At 34.5% G+C, this 19,620-nt stretch overlaps 1 pseudogene; it reads left to right on the top strand.

The window, feature by feature from the left end:
* Window positions 1-249: 249 nt before the first annotated feature.
* Window positions 250-1,108, top strand: LOC120249255 (annotated as a pseudogene).
* Window positions 1,109-19,620: the final 18,512 nt, after the last annotated feature.

Here is a 19,620-nt window from a genome sequence, read left to right as displayed (position 1 = left end):
ACGGTATTGGCAGAACTGGAAAACATTACTGGTTCTAGAAAATGAAGTACAAGACCATGTTTGATAAGATGTGTCTCTGACACATGGCGATAAAAACGAAACTTCAGTCTGAGACCTGGAATAAGAAGGTTAAGACTGGAGTAGCCACAATTCTGACTTAAAGTTGAGAGTAAAGATTTTCTGAGCTAACTAGGGAGAGTCCATAGGGCACTCTTCTGTGTTCCCATCATAATCTAAAGGGAAACTTTCATGACGTCCAAAGCCCTTGATGTCTTGCAAATGAAGGAGCAAGAGTCCTCAAATTCCTTGCAGCAGGAACTCACTCAGGTTGCACCAACTTGAATTTCAAATGGAACAGTACATTTACAAAAGGATAAGTGCTGGTATTATATCATAAATCTGAAGACAACCTGGAAGAATCGTCCAGCAGCTCATGCTATTTTTGCCATATAAAACCCAGATGATGTCAGCATCTTATCATCCAGGAGTACTGACCCGCGAGCTGTGATGAAGTTTGCTGCTGCTATTGGAGCCACTCTTATTGGTGGCTATTTGATTCCCCGACCTTCACTAATCAGATTCAGGCAACCTTCCAGGAGCCAAGACTTCTGGTGGTTACTGATCCTGGAGCTGACCACCAGCCTCTCCCAGAGGAATCTTATGTTAACCTGCCTACCATCACTCTGTGTAACACAGACTCTCCTTTGTACTATTTGGACATTGATATCCTTTGCAACAACAAGGGAGCTCACTAAGTGGATCTGATGTGGTGGTTGCTGGCTCAGAAGTTCTGAGCATGGATGAGACCATTTCCCATGAAGTAGAGGTCATGACTGATCTCTACTTCTACAGAGATGCTGAAGATATCAAAAGGACAGCAGGTGAAAAGGCTGTGACCAAGGAGGAATTTCAGGCTGATTGGACTACTCCAGCTCCTGAGTTCACTCTTACTCAACCCGAAGTCGCAGACCGGTCTGAAGGCATGCATGTGCCCCCTGTGCCTATTCAGGAGTTCCCTACTGAAGACTAAAGCGCTCAGCCTGCCACTGAAGACTGGCCCACAGGTCCCACAGCTCAGGCCACTCAATGGGTAGAAACAACCACTTAGTGGTCTTAAGCTGCTCTTCCACAAAGGCAAACAAAATGGAAATAAGTTTGATGGAAAATCAATGGTTTCTTACCAAAGATAATTTGAGAGTGAAAATAAAACAAAAACATAAGATCGCATGATGGAAGAAATCCTAATATTGCAAGAATAACACCTTAACCACCTTAGATTCTTTTCATAAATGAAGAAATATCAATGAACAGAACTAGTCTTAACAATTTAGAATAAATATGTGGTTCTGTTTTTAATTATTTTTGTTTTCACTTTTAGTTTTACACATATAAATTTATAAAGGTCACTGATATAGAGAGACTATAAAGAGGACACATTATTCTCTAAGGAATTTCACAAACTGTAAAAATACAGTCAAGAGTATGTTGCAACAGAACAAAGAAAAGTGTAGACTTTTATCTTATATTCCAAAGAATACAAATGAATAAAATATCATCAGGAAGAGAATGATTGGCGGAAAGAATTTTTATCTAGGGAGGCATGAATCTGAACTCTATTTGTAAAAATCTAAATGTGGAGTTGTTTTCAAAAGCAGTCATAGTGCCTGAGGCACAAAAGAGTTAAATATTTTAGTAACTAGAAGAGCTCTTATCCATAATCACACATACCCAGTCACTTACCTGTCTGGTATATTGATTGTTTTTAAACAGACATGGACAGGCAATTTTCCATGGAAAAAAATGGAAATGACCAATGAATTCTCTCTCTCTCTCTCTCACACACACACACACACACACAACACACACACACACACTTTAACCTCTATAGTAATTAAATTATATTGAAATTTTATTTTTATCTATGGAGATAACAGACTAAATGAATGGCAATGTAAAATTATAAGATGTGCACACAGAGGCATATTCTTGTCAGTAGATATATAAATTGCTACAATCCAAAAGAAATCAAGTTGATAGTTAAAGAACTGTCAGATGTTGATGATTTTACTGAGCAGTTCCTCAAAAAAATCAGAAATACTGGTAAATATAACTTCATACACATACTTATTGCAGCATATTTTAAGCTGAAAAATACATATATATATATATATATGTATATATATATTTATATATATAGAATATACATATTCTTATGTACCCCCAAATAGTATTTGAGAAATATTTAAGTTAATCATGATATACTCATATAAAGTAACAGTATGTTTTATATAGGCCCTAGCATTCTTTTCCATCTTAAGAATTTACGGATATTGACAAAATGGCACCTATTGCCAAGGGGTGCAATATAAAGTTAATTACTGACAAAATAAATAGCAAAAGAATAGCCAAAATTGAATGAATCAGGTTTGAACTGAACTGAAACAAGAAAAAAAGATGTATTTCAGATATACTGTGTATATATCACAGGGTAGATAGATGATAGATTGATATATAGATCTAGCAAGATCTATAGAAGAAAAAAAGCCTAAGTTTTTGTCTCATTAGATTTATATTCTAGTGGGGGAGACAAACAAGCAAATAAATAAATATATAATGTGATTTCAATTGTATCAAGCATGAAAGATAATAAAGCATAGTAATAATTACAGCAGATTTTCTAGTTTTATGTTAAAAAAATTAGACATGCAATGTGTGTGTCAGTGACATTTGAGGAGGGATCTGAGTTAAGTTAGATAACCATGTAAAGGAAGGAGACCCAGGGAGTATCAAGTATAAAATTCTGAAGAAGAAGAAGAGATTTTCTTCTGGGAAGAACAGGAAACAGGAATAGAAGGATCAGCAATCGAGGTAAGATGGGTAAAATAATTAGGTCTGGGAGGTAGCATGGATTAGCATTGTATGAAAGGATTCAGTCAATAATTTCCCTAGCCAATTCAAAGGGGGAAAAAAGGAACAGTAGACACAGAAGTCATACAGATGGGGGATATTTGCAATAGTAAGTGGTAGATTAGTAGAAATACTCAGCCTAGATAACTTTACCTTAGTGCTAAATTAGTACTAACCAGTCCATGGTTGGTACAGGTCTCTATTACTACACATCAGAGAGTCAAATAAAATGCATTTTACCTGCAGTCAGAAAGAGCTCAGTAGGAGTAAGGGATAAGAGGAAGGTTTTCATTCTGCACATTCACCAATCAGGGGTAGGTAAATCACTGCTTTTCGAATGGGAAAAAATAAGGGGAGAATTAAGTCACTGATTCAAGCATGGAGAGAGAAGCAAGCAATATTATTTCATCAAATCCATACAGTCATGATGGTTGGTGGTTAAGTGTTCTGATTGTAAAGCTTTGTAGTCCATAACAATAAAATTAAAAAAACAAAAACAGAAACAAAAAAATACCATGACTTACTCAAAGCTCTTGCATTTGCTTGGCAGATACTGTCCACCTCTCCTGATGGTAAATATTAGCATTTATGAAACTTTCCTCAGCACAATCTGCCATGAACTAGAGTTTGGAAGAAGAGCTGGTCTTTTATTTTCATTCTTGTTCCAATGTGTATTTAAGATGAAAAAAAAAAAAAATAAGATGTAATTAGAAATAAAATAGTTTTCCAGGCACCTGGGTGGCTTAACCAGTAGGTTAAGTGTCCATCTCTATTTCAGCTTAAGTCATGATCTCAAGGTTCATGAATTGAGCCCACATGGGGCTCTGTGCTTGGGATTCTCTCTTTCCCTCTCTCTCTGCCCCTCTGTTTGCATGCAAGCTCTCTCAAAATAAATAAATAAAACTTAAACAAAAAAGAAAGAAAGAAATAGGTTCTGGCAGTCTGGGTTTAAAATTCAAGTTTGCTGGTCACTAGATTTGGGATTGTATACAAATTATTTGATATCATAGATCCTATGTTTTTTTTCATATGGGAAGTCAGGATAGTTACTACCTATCTTACAGAGCCGCTATTGAAATGGAAGGTCAGGTATTGTAAAGGGGCTTGGTAGATTTCTTTATCCTCTCTCTGCACTTGTATTTAAAAATTAAAACAAAATAACTTCCAGATATAATTTATATAAAAATGTATTGAGTGTACACAGAAAGATAGGGGAAACACAAATTTAATTTTGTCTTTGAGTTTCCAAATGTCATGTTTTCCATCCCTAGGAAATGTCTTTAAAGAAGAGTCAGAAGCCTTACAACACACCAATGAGAGATGCTCCAATTTCCATGACTTGCCTGAGCAGATAAAAGGGAAAACAAGTCCATGTTTAAATTAATCCTAGTGGAAAGAAAAAAACTCAGAGCAGAAATATTTCTCAAAATAATTGACTATCAGGGAAAGAGTGAGACAGTCAAGGAGGTAACGTGGAATGAGAGTGAATACTTGGCTGGCTTTCCGTCTAGTATTGCAGGTACAATCTGAACTTGACATAGTGATTAACAACAGACACTATCAGCTCAGGGAAATACGTAAAAGGAAACACCTAGCACTAATGAAATGGAGGATAATTTTCTTTTTTTTTTAGGACAATTTTTTAAATGAGCCACTTACCATTAATGAGCCACTTACTAAGCAAGAAAAGTTTGAGTTTAAATTAGACTTATATTTGCACTGGAACTCACTGCTGTGCATAAATTCAACTGCATTCATGCCATACCTTAACTGTGCACAGAAGAATACGGTTTCTTTCTGGATTCTTCATATAAATATGTATAAATAAACATATTTATATGAATAAATATAGCATAGAAAATAGCATAGAAAACATTTCCTAAAAACCCTATGCAAGATAGATAAATAAATAGCCATATAAATATATATTAGATATGTTGCAAACACTCATAAAGGAAAATCATTAATATCTTATTTCAATTATTTCTATTATCTATCTTTCTATCCGCCCTCTTTCTATCTATATCAATCTAAAATATATTTTCACTTATACATACACACATCTATAAAATTATAATATTTCTTATTTAATGACTTGGGACTAATACTGTAAGGATAAAACAGAAAGCTTAATCAGTAAAAGACACATAATTCTTTCATTCAATTAATTTTATTTTGAAATCTGCTTTGTCAGGCATTAGTATTTACATCTGCTTTCTTTTTGTTTGAATTTACACTTATCCTGCACATTTTTTCCAGCCTTAAAATTATTTTTAGTAAATTATGTTATAACAGTTTATCACTCATATCCTCCTTTTCATTGGAACCAGTTGTGACAATATTGCCGCTCTGTCTTCTGCCTTCTCTTCTTTGGGCTATCCTCAGCTCTAGATCACTCCGTGCTTATTTATCCATGAGCATGAACACAATTGGTTCTATCTTTAAGAATCACTGAACACCTTTCTCAGTCATTCTATAATCTGTTCCCCTTTGTAGTCATTTCCCTTTATTGTCATTTCCAGTGTTCTAGTGAGGTTAAGCCCTTATCCTAAAGTAGAAGCCTCAGTCTTTTTATTTCAGTGCTGTTATATGTGGCATATCTCTTAAAGTGCGTGTTTTTAATTGTAGACTTATCCCATTTTACTTCATAACAGATTGGTTGATGTTATTTTATTCTACGTGTTATAGTTTTTACTACTGCATTTTCTATGTATATTTATATGTATATATATGCTTTTATATTAATTTTCTTTAGTTATTCTGTCTATATGATTGATACCTTATAACTATTTTAAGTGTTTCTAATGGTATATATTTAAATAAGTATAACCTGTGACTTTAATTCAGATCTTTCAGAAATAATATATCTCTTCTTATTCAAGATGAAAAATAATATTTTTCTCTTTCTCCACCACATTACCCATCTCCACTCAAGTTTTAATTGATGTGCAATAAAGTTTTTAATTCTAGTGGGTAAAGGTTTTTATCTTTTCCTTATGTATAATTTTTTATTTATATTACTTGATTATTTAAATATAATTTACTAGATTTTCCTTTTAAAGATTTTTTAATGTTTTATTTATTTCTGAGAGAGAGAGAGATTGAGAGAGAGAGAAGAGAGACAGCGTGAGCAGCGGAGGGTCAGAGAGAGAGGGAGGCACAGAATCTGAAACCAGCTCCAGGCTCTGAATTAGCAGTCAGCACAGAGCCAGACGTGGGGCTCAAACCCATGAACCATGAGATCATGACCTGAGCCGAAGTCGGACGCTAAACCGACTGAGGCGCCCAGTCGCCCCTAGATTTTCCTTTTAGTAATGTTTCCCAACACTTAATACTTTATTCTAATTTATCCTTTATTGAAATAAAATTGTTTAGGAAAAATTAGTCAGGTAGTGAAATTCATAAGATTTTGGATATTTAACAATTATTTTTGTTATTTGTTGAATTACAATATTAATATACTTAACACTATAGAACTATATACTTCAAAATGGTTAAGATTATAAAATTTGTATTATATGAATTATACTACAATTAAAAATATTTTTGTGGCTTTTAAATGTAGATAACATCTTGGGAGTTATATTTAGAATTCTAGTGCCACAAACTCTTTCCACCCCCCTCAACATTTTATATATATGAGTGTATATGAGTGATTGTGTGTGTGTGTGTGTGTGTATTTTCTCCTTTGAAGGAGAAAGAGTGGCTTGCCCACTTCTTCTGTCAATGCTTGTTGTATTTTTAAAATTTTAAATTTAATAATTTCTCAGTGTATATCTTTGTTTCACTTATCTTTAGATTAGCTCTGTCAACTTCTAGACTAATAAATATATCAGTACAATTTTGGTCTATCTAAGACTATTGTTTTTGTGTCTCTTATGTCTGTTTTGGTTCTCTATTTCCAACCATGTATATCAATCGACGTCCTTCTCTAAAAACATCATTTTTGGTCTCATTTTGATTTTGGGGTGATTTATTAAATTGCTGTTTTATTTTTTTTTAGTTTTTACCATACTTTTGGCTTCTAATGTCATTTTAAGCTCTGCAATGATACATTTTTTTGTCTCTATCATATTTCTTCCAATTTCCCTTGCTCTGAGATTGTAATTTTATCAGTCACCTTTTTGTTTCAAAATGTACATGGTCAAACTCTTTTTTTTTTTTTTTAAATATTTTTTTAATTATTTATTTCTAGGAGAGAGAGAGAGAGACAGCGTGAGCAGGGGAGGGTCAGAGAGAGAGGGAGACACAGACTCTGAAACGGGCTCCAGGCTCTGAGCTGGCAGTCAGCACAGAGCCCGACGCGGGGCTCGAACCCACAAACCGCGAGATCATGACCTAAACGAAAGTCGGACGCTTAACCGACTAAGCCACCCAGGCGCCCCAGTCAAACTCTTAAATAATCTGAGATTATCAAAACAATTTTTATTCCCTTCGGAGGACATATATATATACTTATATATATAATTTTCACATGCAAAGCTTTGTTTTTAATATTTACATTTTTGTTTTGTTTCAGAATTTCTTTTTTAAATATTGTGTCTTCATGTTTTCACATTCTTATAGGTGGTATATCTACCCAAGGCTTTCATGGGTGTGAACAAATTTCATGAGCCTTTTACTATTTCCTATTCATGCAGGCAAGATTCTTGTGTTGGAATTTAAATTGAGATAATGATTGATAATTGGATATCCATTCTTTTCTTTTAAAAAATTTTTTTTAACAGTGGTAGTCTTATGAGTTATAAGTGCGTTGCTGAGGTTCTTAACATTTGTAGTCAGAAAACTTGGCTTCTAATATGTTTGTTTCATGTCTCTCTTGTCCTCTTTGTTTAACTGTCTTTATAACAGTAACCTGAGGTCCATCTAGCTGTGTTGAATTTAAAAGAGTGAACTGAGCTAATTGGGGTTTACCCATTCTAAACTGCTTAACAGATTAATAATAAGTCATACTTAATGGAAAGAAATTAATTTAAAGACCCACAGACCACATAAAAGTTTTTTTTTAATTATTTTGTCAAGCCAAATGCAATTTCTTTCAAGTTTTTCATGATGCTTTGTAATAAAATGAGGAGGTGAGCTCTCAGCTTGTGTACTAGCTTCCTTACTCTCCATAATTTATCAGCCCTGATAAGGGGAAGTACTTCTATATTAGAATGATGTCATAACAATTGTAAAGTGGGACTTAAAAATGATATTGAATGATAATGTAATTTTCTTTCTTACTCAGGAAGTTCAGGCTTGTAATGGTATTTATTTGAAACAGAGAAAAGTGTTCTCCCTATAGAGGTCCACATCAACCACATGAAGTGCCGATATCTCCAGCATTTGTTTAGCAAAAATAGATTAGAGGATTTTCAAAGTGTCTTCCCACTTGCTAACCATTATTCTAAATAAAAGAAAATATGTAAGCAAATTTTTGGTGCTTCCCCAAAATATATACTGGACTTATCTCTCAGGTATCACTTGAAGCTTATGGGATACGATAATTACCATGTGTACTAGTGGGTTAAATAGTGTCCCATCCCTCCCCAAAAATAGTATCTACCTGGAATCTCAGAATGTGACCTTAAAGAAATAGGGCCTTTGTAGATGTAATTAAGGGAAAGATCTATATGAGATTATATTGAATTAGGATGGACTTTAAACCCAGTGAGCATGTCCTGATAAGAGATAGAAAAGGACACACAGAGAAATAGGGGAGAAAGCTATGTGAAAATCTCTATGAAGACTGAGGCAAAGATTGAAGTCTAAGGTAAGAAACACCTTGAACTATCAGAAGCTTACAGAGGCAAGGAAGGATTCTCCCCTAGAAGCTTCTGAGGGAGTATGACTCTTCTGATACCTTTATTTTGTACTTCTGGCGCCAGAGCTATGAGAGAATAAATGCCTGTTGTTTTCAGTCAACAAGTTTGTGATAAGTTGTCAAGGTATCCATAAGAAACTAAGACAATTCCCTGATTTAAAATGTGCTGTTTTGGTCATTTCCATTTCTGTATCTTTCTGAGAAGAATTTGTAAGCTCATTTTTATGATACCGCCTTTCTCAAGGTTCTATTTTAATTTTTAAGTCAAGAACTCAAGTTTCTGTTTTCAGGTCATATGATCAACGACAAAACTCATAAGTTGCTTTAACTAATGTAGATTTGCACAAATTTTAATTTTGCTTTGTTGTATGGGTGGGGTTTGATAGAAGGATAAGATAACATATAAGATAACATATAAGTTAATGTTTCTAGCTTCTGTTTGTAATTATAAACACATTTCTATCAATAAAAGTAGTCAGTTCAAACGATGATTTTTCAACTCTGTTTAGAGGTCTTAAGACAGAGATAAGGTGCTAAGTTGGATATTGTACAATTTGAAAATAAAACACCAACAGGCATTTTGATAGGATGCTGGAAGAAGAACTTGTTCTCCGTTATTTGATAAGCCCAGGTCCACAATTAACTTCATTTCTTTACTTATCGAATCACCCTTGGAATGTAATTTAAGTTCTGAATTCACATTTTGAAGAAACATAGAAAAAAGAAAGATTATATAAAAAAACAAAATGTACAAAATGTAGAAAAACTCAAAATCATTTTACAGGAGAGAAAGAACAAGATGTATACACACATATGTGTGTATGTGTGTGTGTGTGTGTGTGTGTATGTATAAATCAGAGAAGAAAAAAGTTAGGAAGACCAAAGATATGTATGCAAACTTTGGAAAATGACTCAGCCTCCTTATGTGCTAACATTCTGACATAATGAAATGATTAGGAAGTAAAATCTTAAAAAACAAAAAACAACAAATAATTACCATCAAGTTAATAAAAAAGATTTTCTAGTGGTCAGAACATTATTGAAAATGGAAAGAACAGGAGCACCTGGATGGCTCAGTCTTTTTTTTTTTTTTTTAATTTTTTAATGTTTTTTATTTATTTCTAGGAGAGAGAGAGAGACAGCGTGAGCAGGGGAGGGTCAGAGAGAGAGGGAGTGACAGGCTCTGAAACAGGCTCCAGGCTCTGAGCTGGCAGTCAGCACAGAGCCCGACGCGGGGCTCGAACCCAGGAACCGTGAGATGATGACCTAAGCGAAAGTCGGACGCTTAACCGACTAAGCCACCCAGCCGCCCCAAGGATGGCTCAGTCATTTAAGCATCTGACTTCGGCTCAGGTCATGATCTTGTGGTTCGCCTGCTTCGGATCATCTGTTTCCCCCTCTCTATGCCTCTTCCCAGCTTGTGCTCTCTCAAAAATAAATAAAACATTAAAAAATGTAAAGAACAGGGAGTTGCGATAGGAAATCTGGTACTAGATTATTCACCCCAACAGTGAGTTTCCAGAATTCCATTCTGTGACTTAAAACAAGCCAAATGTCCACCCTGGTAATGGTCTGAAAACATGCTGGACTGTAACCTCAATAAATAGAAGAAAATAATAGAAGCAAAGACTACACTGTATATAGTGCTTTGGTTATAGAAAATCTTGAATGGGAGATTAAACAGTCCTGATTTACCTGTTTAGAGTGGGGCTGGGGAGTAACACTAGGAGTATTTCTTAAAATTTCTGCGAAATTACATAATCAAAATACATGTCAACAAAAGAAACATGATGATGGAAGTAAAACATAGTTTAAAACAAACCCCAACTTTCTTATATTTAAAAGTGTTTTGTTTTTTATATAGTTGGTTCACTCTGAAAAAATTTGTTATAGAACATTCTCACAGGAACTGAAAGAAATGCAGATAAAGTTAAGAAAAACATCAGGGTTAAGAAATTGAGACACAGAAGGAGAATAATAAACAGGAAAACTAAAATACAAAGAAATGCAATCAAATGCACTAAGAAAAATTTCTATAGGTTTGGTAGAATCTCATTTTCTTGATTTACATATTCTATTGCTAAATCCTTTGAAGCATCCAGGAATGGGAATTTCCATTTCTCAGGGAGGTTATAAATTTCTTTAGAAGTCTACAGAAAATCCCAGGAACACAGAATATAGCAATAACGTAATGTATATGGCTGAATATGATGGCCCAGTTTGTGAGTTTACAACTTTGTGTTAGTTTTCATTCATAACTTAATAAGAAAACTCGCTCATACAGTAGATCATAATTGCTGGGAAAAATACAGGGACTTAGACTCAATTTTCAGTGCATTTTGAAGATGATTTTGGCTGGGCTATAACACTTCTTTACTTGGAGGCAAGAGGATCGTGGAACATTCTGGCATAACAAGGCCTCATTTGGCTTTCCTTCTACAACACTGTCCTATTTTAGCCTCAGCTGGTCAAGGCTAAGGTTGCAATTTATTTTATTTTTCAAATATCACCTAGCACTTTTCCTTTTTTCATTTTGAAGTCAAGGAGGGTTTTTTTGCACAGAATGGAAAACCATATAATGATCCTTCTGTGTGATGGCTTCTTGGTGTTTTAACACAGCCTAGTTGAGCAGCTGGGAATAGTGGAAAGAGAAGACTTCCTGGAAGATTGTAAAGGTTGAGAATACATCAGAGAAAATAGGCAGCACATGTGCTTTGACACTCAGAAGAATAATCTCTAAATTAATTAAATCAACTCTCTAAAGATTTTGTTTATGTATTCAACATTACTAGCTGCCAAGAACTATGTTATTTAGATGCTAAAAATAAGAATAGTACAGCCTAACTGCACAGAGTTAATAGGTGACAAAAAAAGCGCAGAAATGGAAATAAAAATCAAAATATCAAGATGACATTAAAATATTTAGAAATCAAATATTTACAAAATATAACAAATATTTACAAAATCAGAATATTAAAGTGGTAATGATAATATTACAAAAGGAAGGTCACTTCCACTAAGTATTGGGATCATAGAAGGATTCAGTGATGTTCAAAACCAAAAACTTTGATGAGTCTTTGAAGAAGGACCTAAAGAAACAGAGGGAAAGGCATTCTATAGAAGAAAAAAAAAACATGGATTAAGCTACACAGGCAGGAATAAGCAGACTGGATGAGTAACACTGAAGAAAGTCAGATTGGCTGGAAAGTAGGATCCATAGTAACAGAAAATATTATCTCAACTTGAAGCCTGGATTAAGTAATGAAATTGGGTCAATAAGTATTTCATTACAACTCCAGTGACCTTTTAAAAGAAAACTCACATGCCAACTCAAGATTGGCTTCTCTACTGAAGCCTAAGAGCTCTCTAGCCTACATTCTTAGTGTCCATGTCTGCGTGCTTAGTTCTCTCTCAGATGCTATTTGGCCCTTTTGCATTCAATATTGTTTACATAATTCAACCTCATTTCCTCATTGAGCATCTGAGATCCTTAAGGATAACGATCTCTTCTTTTGCTAACATTCATATATTGACCATAGCCTTTATTATAAAGTACTTAGTAACTCTCTAATAACGGGATTTGAACAACTAAGGTAGTTTCCTTACTTCAGTAATCTAAATCTCAGCATGTATTCAAATGTGCCAGTTAAAGATAATATAATTTTACATTGTGTTTTGATGTAAATTTTTTTCTTTAAATGCTTTCTTTTTTAAAAAAATGTTTTATTTATTTCTAGGAGAGAGAGAGACAGCATGAGCAGGGGAGGGTCAGAGAGAGGGAGATGCAGACTCTGAAACAGGCTCCAGGCTCTGAGCTGGCAGTCAGCACAGAGCCCGACGCGGGTCTCGAACCCACGAACCGCGAGATCATGACCTGAGCGAAAGTCGGACGCTTAACCAACTAAGCCACCCGGATGCCCCTTTAAATGTTTTCTTAAAGGCATATCTTCCAGAGAACCTATTTACTCTTTTATTGAAAATATTATAATCTAAATTCATGTTAATGGTTCCTTTCCTAATTTGGAGATCTAGACATTTAGCCAACCAACTTGACCGATGTGTCCTGGTTTTTTTATCATCTCAAAATTGAACTAATAAAGCTAATAAGGGAGAAGAATTATATGACTAAAATGTCAATATTAAGGTTTTGATAAAACGTAAGAAAACAGAAGTGACAAGGGAATCTGAGATCTGAAAAGGTAACATCCTCAGTGTAAAGATGCCCTGAGAGAAATGTCTGTTTCCTATGTAAGGTTCTTTTTTGAAATTACTTCCAGAGTTACGTATTGGCCAAAGTAAGTTTCCTCATGTTATTGGTGGTTGGAAAAAACCTGGTTGTAACCATGATAAGCAACCTTTCGCTAAAACAAATGAAAAACAAAAACAAAAAACAGAAACACTTGGTCCTCCTGTGAGACACACTACTGGTTTATTGCTAGTTATTTTTATTTCAAAAATTTTAATTTCTTGAGATATGCTTGTAATTTCATAAAATGTGTTTCTAATCTAGAGATAGATGATCCGTTGTTTCTATGTGCTTTTCCCAAAAATACTTCCCAAAGAAACTGACAGTAAGTAGCAGAGATTTGCAGATAGGCAATTTTGGATTTAAATCTTGGTCCTATCCATATGATCTTGGTAATATTATCTAGCTTCTATGAGCTTTAGTTTCTCCACCTAATACCTATCTCAGGCTCTTGTGAGCATTAAAAAAGATAATATAAGTATAAAACCTGCTACGCTTTTACCAACCATTTTATTTAATAAGATGGCACACCACATTTTAATAATTTCACCCTTATTTAAGTGAATATATCTAAAGACTTTTCATTGTAAAAAGTATATACATTTTTTAAATTTTTACTTATTTTTTAAAGAGAGAGACAGAGTGCTAGTTGGGGAGGGGCAGAGAGAGAGAGAGAGAGAGAGGGAGACACAGAATCCAAAGCAGACTCCAGGCTCTGAGCTATCAGCATGGAGCCCGATGCAGGACTCCCACCCATGATCTGCAAGATCATGACTTGAACAAAACTGGGATGTTTAACTGACTGAGCCACCCAGGAGCCTCAAGTATTACATTTTTAATGCTACAATTTGTTATATAATACTGCACAAACAACACACAACCTGGTATAAACCCCAAATAAAGTTTTAGAGTAATCTTGGGATCTTAAAAAATTCCAGTTTTCTGCCTGTCATGTAATTTCTATTTCACCATTCAAAGGGATCAGAAAGGCACATAAAATATTTAAAGCTTTATATTTTTGGTCCTTTATTCTATTTGTCTATACTTACATCTTTACCACAGTTGTAAATTGCTTTGGCTTTAAAGTAAGTATTAATATCCTGGGGCGCCTGGGTGGCTCAGTCAGTTAAGCGACTAACTCAGCCCATGACCTCACGGTCCATAAGATTGAGCCCTGCACATGAAGCCTGCTTGGGATTCTCTGCCTCCCTCTCTTTCTGTCCTTCCCCGCTCTCTCTCACTCTAAAAAATAAATGAACATTTTAATTAAAAATATTTATTTTTTAATGTTTACTTTTGAGAGAGACAGAGAGTGAACAGGGGAGGGGCAGAGAGAGAGGGAGACACAGAATCTGAAGCAGGCTTCAGGCTCCGAGCTGTCCCACAGAGCCCAACGCAGGGCTCAAACCCATAAACTATGAGATTATGACCTGAGCTGGTCAGATGCTTAACCAACTGAGCCACCAGGTGGCCCAATATTAAAAAAAAAATTAGTATTTCTATCCTCTAGATTAAATACTCCAAATTTTTATTCTTTAAAATTGTTTGCTTAATTTTTAATCACCTAAGTTTCATTTATTTATATTTATTTATTTTTGTTTTTTAATTTATCTTTAAATATTTTATTTTTATGTAATCTGTATACCCAATATGGGGCTCAAACTCATAACTACTTGATCAAAAGTAACATGCTCTATCAATTGTGCCAGCCAGGTGCCCCAAAATCAATTGAGTTTTAAATTGCATGTAATGAAATGCAAAGATCTTAAGTATAAAAGTCAATGAGCTTATGCCCACCACCAAATCAATATAGGAACCACTTTCATCTCCTTGACAATTCTCTTATGCATGTATCTAGCAAATTTCCCACCAGTGAAATAATCTGCATTTTAACGTCTTTCACTGTTTTTTGAAATTCCGAAATATGGAATCTTTCTGCATGGACTGGTTAGTGTCTGGCTTCTTTCGTATAACATGATATATACATGTTTGATCCATGGTGTTGCATACATCACTTGATGGACCATTTTATTGCAGAATAGCATTCCACTGGATCTATTGCAATATGTTTATCCATTCTTCTGTTGCTGGGCATTCAGATGGCTTTCATCCTTTGACTGTTATGATTTAAGATGCTATTAACCCTTATAAAAGTATTTTGTAGATATATTTACTTTTTATTTCAGTAAATATCCAGGCATGGGCAGAAGACAGGTGCATATTTAACTTTATAAAGGACTTTCAAGTGGTTTCACATGTATTTATGCCATTTTACATATCCAGTGACACATTATGAGAATACAGTTGCTTCTTATGCATCCAAATTTTATTATTCTTTATCTTTTAAAATTTAACTCTTCTAGAGCATGTGAAATGATATTCTACCATGATTTCGATTGTAACACAAATAAAATTTGTATTTTATTGATTATCTTAAGTAAATTTTTATGCACTTTTTGACCACTTGCATATTTTGTTTCATTAAATGCTTATTCGTGTACTCTGTCCATATTTTTAACTGATTATTGGTCTTTTTAAAATTTTTGAGTCAGAGTTCCCTATATATTCTAAATATTAGTTATCTATCAGATATATTATGATGTATAATAAAGGTCAGAGTTCCCTATATATTCTAAATATTAGCCATCTATCAGATATATTTTGATGTCTAATAAACTTAGTTACCTAGATCTTCTGTGTATCTGGTTTTGCTGTCTGTATTTCTTTTTCTTTCAGGTTATTGTCTTACCTTACCTCTTTGTATATTTATTATTTAAGATAAAATGGAGCTTTGTTTGATGTTCTTCCTTTAGAGATGATTTACTTTTGATTCTGGAAGGTAGATATTCTTGGGAAATTACCTTAATTTAATCATATGCTTAGGCTAGGGACCAATATACACCTCTGACTCTCTTTTCTAACCTAGCCTCATAAGTCACACAAGGTTGTATCTATTGGATTTAAAGAAGCCATAAAGTCACCCAGATGCATAGGCATAGTTCTCATTTCTCAACTTAGTAGCAAAGTTCTAGAAAAGCATGCGGGGCAGATGATATTGTTGGAACATGTAAGCTGTCACAGCATAACCTCTGACCTCATCAAATTATGTCCATTCCATATGCAAATATACTCATCACCTCCCAAAGCACATGGCAGGGCAGACATAAGAAAATTTCAACAGGTACTTCCAAAGAAGAGAAAAATAACAAGGCATTTCATAAACTGATCCATACCATTTCTATATCCCAAATCTACATATATTGACAGTGCTGATTATAGCCCATTCCAGCTTCTAATGAATTGTTTTCCATAACTCTTGGCTTTACCTTCTAGACTCTAGATTTTTCCCTGCAGGTCATCCTTTATTTAAGAAGTGGATCTGGGACCCCTCAGTGGTTCAGTCTGTTAAGTATCCAACTCCTGATTTCAGCTCAGGTCAAGACCTCATGGTTTGTGAGATGAGCCCTGCATTGAGCTCTGTGCAGATAGTGAGGAGACTGCTGGAGATTCTCTCTCTCCCTCTCTCTCTATAGTTCCCCTGCGCTCTCTCTGTCTCAAAATAAAAAAAAAAAAAAAAAGAAAAAAATAAACTTAAAAAAAGTAGTGGCTTCAAAAGATAAATAAATAAAAATTAAAAAAAAAATAAAAAGATGGGGGATGGGCATGAAGGAGGGCACTTTGGGGATGAGCACTGAGTGTTATGTAGAAACTAATTTGACAATAAACTATTTGTAAAAAAAAAAAAAAAAAAAAAAAAAATAAAAAGAAACAGCTTCTCTGGAAAAACTTCTGCCTACTTCCACTCCTAAAATATCTGGAGTTCTAAAGACTCTTTTCATTTGACATTCTCTCTCATTCAGTTCAAGCTGTTATGATTTCTTTCCAATTATTTTTTGTGTCAGGTATAATTTATTTCATTAGGCAAAAGTAGCAGTTACAAACGTCTTTGAGAGAACCTTTACCCTCGGGTCCTAATAAAGTTGTTGTGGGATAATTTCCTTAAATATATTAGAATACTTACTGTTTAACAGACAAGATCTATAAGGTACAGCTTTAAGATCCTTAGAAGGCTACTGTTCTCTCTGAAATGTTTTGTGTCATTGTCTTAGATATTCTGAGTTCTTAACCAAGGATACTATAGTCCAACCCTGGATTGGTTCTTAAATCTTGGATACTTTCTTACTTCAGAAATCCTTTTCTAGCTGAAAAGATGGTGTGCCTTGTACATATTCTTCTGGCCCACTCAAAAAACAGGTATTTTAGGGGTGCCTGGGTGGCTCAGTGAGTTAAACATCCTACTTAGGCTCAGGTCATGATCTCAGTTTGTGAGTTTGAGATCCGCATCGGGCTCTGTGCTGACAGCTCATAGCCTGAAGCCTGCTTTGGATTTTGGGTCTCCCCCTCTCTCTGCCCCATCCTGCTCACACTCTGTCTCTCTCTCTCTCTCAAAAATAAATAAACCTTAAAAAAAAAGCAGGTATTTTATTATTTTGTTTATCTCCCTCCTCTATTGTTGCGTAAGAGATAGCCAGGCAATACCTTCACACTTTGCATGGAAACCTTATCTCAGTCAAGTGTCAGCAAGTTATGTTTTTTAGGCTGAATCCAGTCCACTGTTGGCCAAATTTGGCCATGTCTATTTATTTTTATATTGTCTATGATTTATTTTATAGCACAATACTTAAGTAGATGTAGCAGAGAGGATATTGCACTCAAAACCTTAAATATTTACTATCTCATCCTTTACAGAAAGGAAAAAAAATGCCAATCTAGGCCACAGTTTCTTACATACAATTTGTATTTTCAGTGTTACTACAAGTTATATTTTCATTGAACTTTTTGCCACTACATAGCAAGTGTTTCCTTTCCTAGAGCTTCCAGCAACATTTTTCACTTTCCATTAAGCTTGAATGTCAATCACCAGAGGCCTATCATGGTCCAGGAACAGTCTTTTCAAGGTCCCTCCTGCTTCTGTCTACTGTTCCATCCCAAAGTCAATGAGGCATGTTTCGGCAATTCTATTATCCACTCCCAGTACCAAATTTCATTTCAGTCATCTGTGTTGCATATGTATTTACACCAGCACTTAGTGACGTAAAGCGACAACAATTATTTTAACCTTCCTGATTTCTCTAAGTCAGGGATTCAGGAATAGGAAGTGTTTGCAGAGTTATTCTTCCTTTGGGGTCTCTTATGTGGTAGAATGGGTCAGGCCAGGGGATGTGGTCAACCAACTCTCTTCCCTCATATATTTCCAGGGCTTCTTCTTTTAGGATCCTAACATGGACAGGTCTAGATCTTCTCAGATCCTGGCAGTCTCAAGGCATTTGAAATGCATGTTAAGGCTGAGGGCTTCTAGCTCAGAAACCACACATCATGACTTCTGCAATACTCCACTGGTTACAAACAAATCACAAAGCTGCCCAGATTCCAAGGGAGAAAAAATAAACACCACCTCTTAGTGGGGAGTGGCAAGATGGGAGGTGTTATTGTGGCTCCCTTTGGCTAATAAATCTACCATATTTGGCATGCCTATCAAATCCAAAAAGAAAATAATTAGTTTCATCTAAAAACAAGGCTTCCCTCCCTCTAATTTCACACTTAAAGTATTTTTTGACACAAAGACTGCCTACTTCATTAATTTGAAAAGTATAAGGATTGTATAATATTATTTATCAGTATAATATTGGATTTTCTTTCAAGGCTTACATCCCACTATTAACGTTGTCAAACTTGGAATATCAGACCTTATTTTGGGGCACAAAAAGAAAGTAGTAGGTCATGTGGAATTTTTCACATTAAAGTATAGCTTATACAGCCCTGATGGCAAAACAGGATTCTTTTTCAAGAAAGGCTAATCTATTTGATCAAAACAATAGTAGAACTACTTATGTATTAGTGTTAAATGATGGAAACACCAGCCTAAGAACTTAGATCAGTTAAATTAATAGCATCAATGGTGATGGGTATCACTGCTTGCTTCCCTTGAAATCCCATACATCATAACAAAAAGCTATATAATAAACATTTAAGTGACATACACATGTAAATTATTTAATATCACCCCAAGGATATAAAAATCCATTAAATAAATGTTGGCTAGGGTTAGGATTATTAGTATGATAATGTTAGATGCAGTAGCGGTAGTAATACTGATAGTGGAGATAGTAATACCATGATACTTGAATAGATTAATATATAGTCAATCTAAATAAAGTCAGCTAATTTTAGATATTACCATAAAGATCAAATTATTATAGTTTATGAAATTTTAACTTTTAGAAAATGTTTTGAACATTTTAATAAGTGTCCCACTAAAAATAAATCTTAAAAAAATAAAAAAAAAACAAACAAGGATCTGCAGAACTTTTCCATTTTGATGTGAAGTTAACAAATCTTTGCATATCTTTATTTTATGCACACAAATACACACATACACTCAATGTGTAAAACGTTATTTTGGGTATGACATTCTTTTGGGGATCTTCATGACTGACAAATGCTATGTTAAAAATTTTGTAATGACAGAATACTACTATTTTTCACAATAACTAGGATAAATATTTACACTGAAATTTTATTTATTCAGCAACACAATCTGGTGCAGGTTTATGTTTCCTCTTTTTATTGTCAGTATGCATGGTTTAATTCAAGCTATATT

This window comes from Hyaena hyaena, unplaced genomic scaffold, assembly GCF_003009895.1.
Source record: "Hyaena hyaena isolate Hyena2069 unplaced genomic scaffold, ASM300989v1 scaffold_630, whole genome shotgun sequence".
In the NCBI taxonomy this organism is placed as follows: domain Eukaryota; kingdom Metazoa; phylum Chordata; class Mammalia; order Carnivora; family Hyaenidae; genus Hyaena; species Hyaena hyaena.
This window is presented reverse-complemented; position numbering and strand designations above follow the sequence as displayed.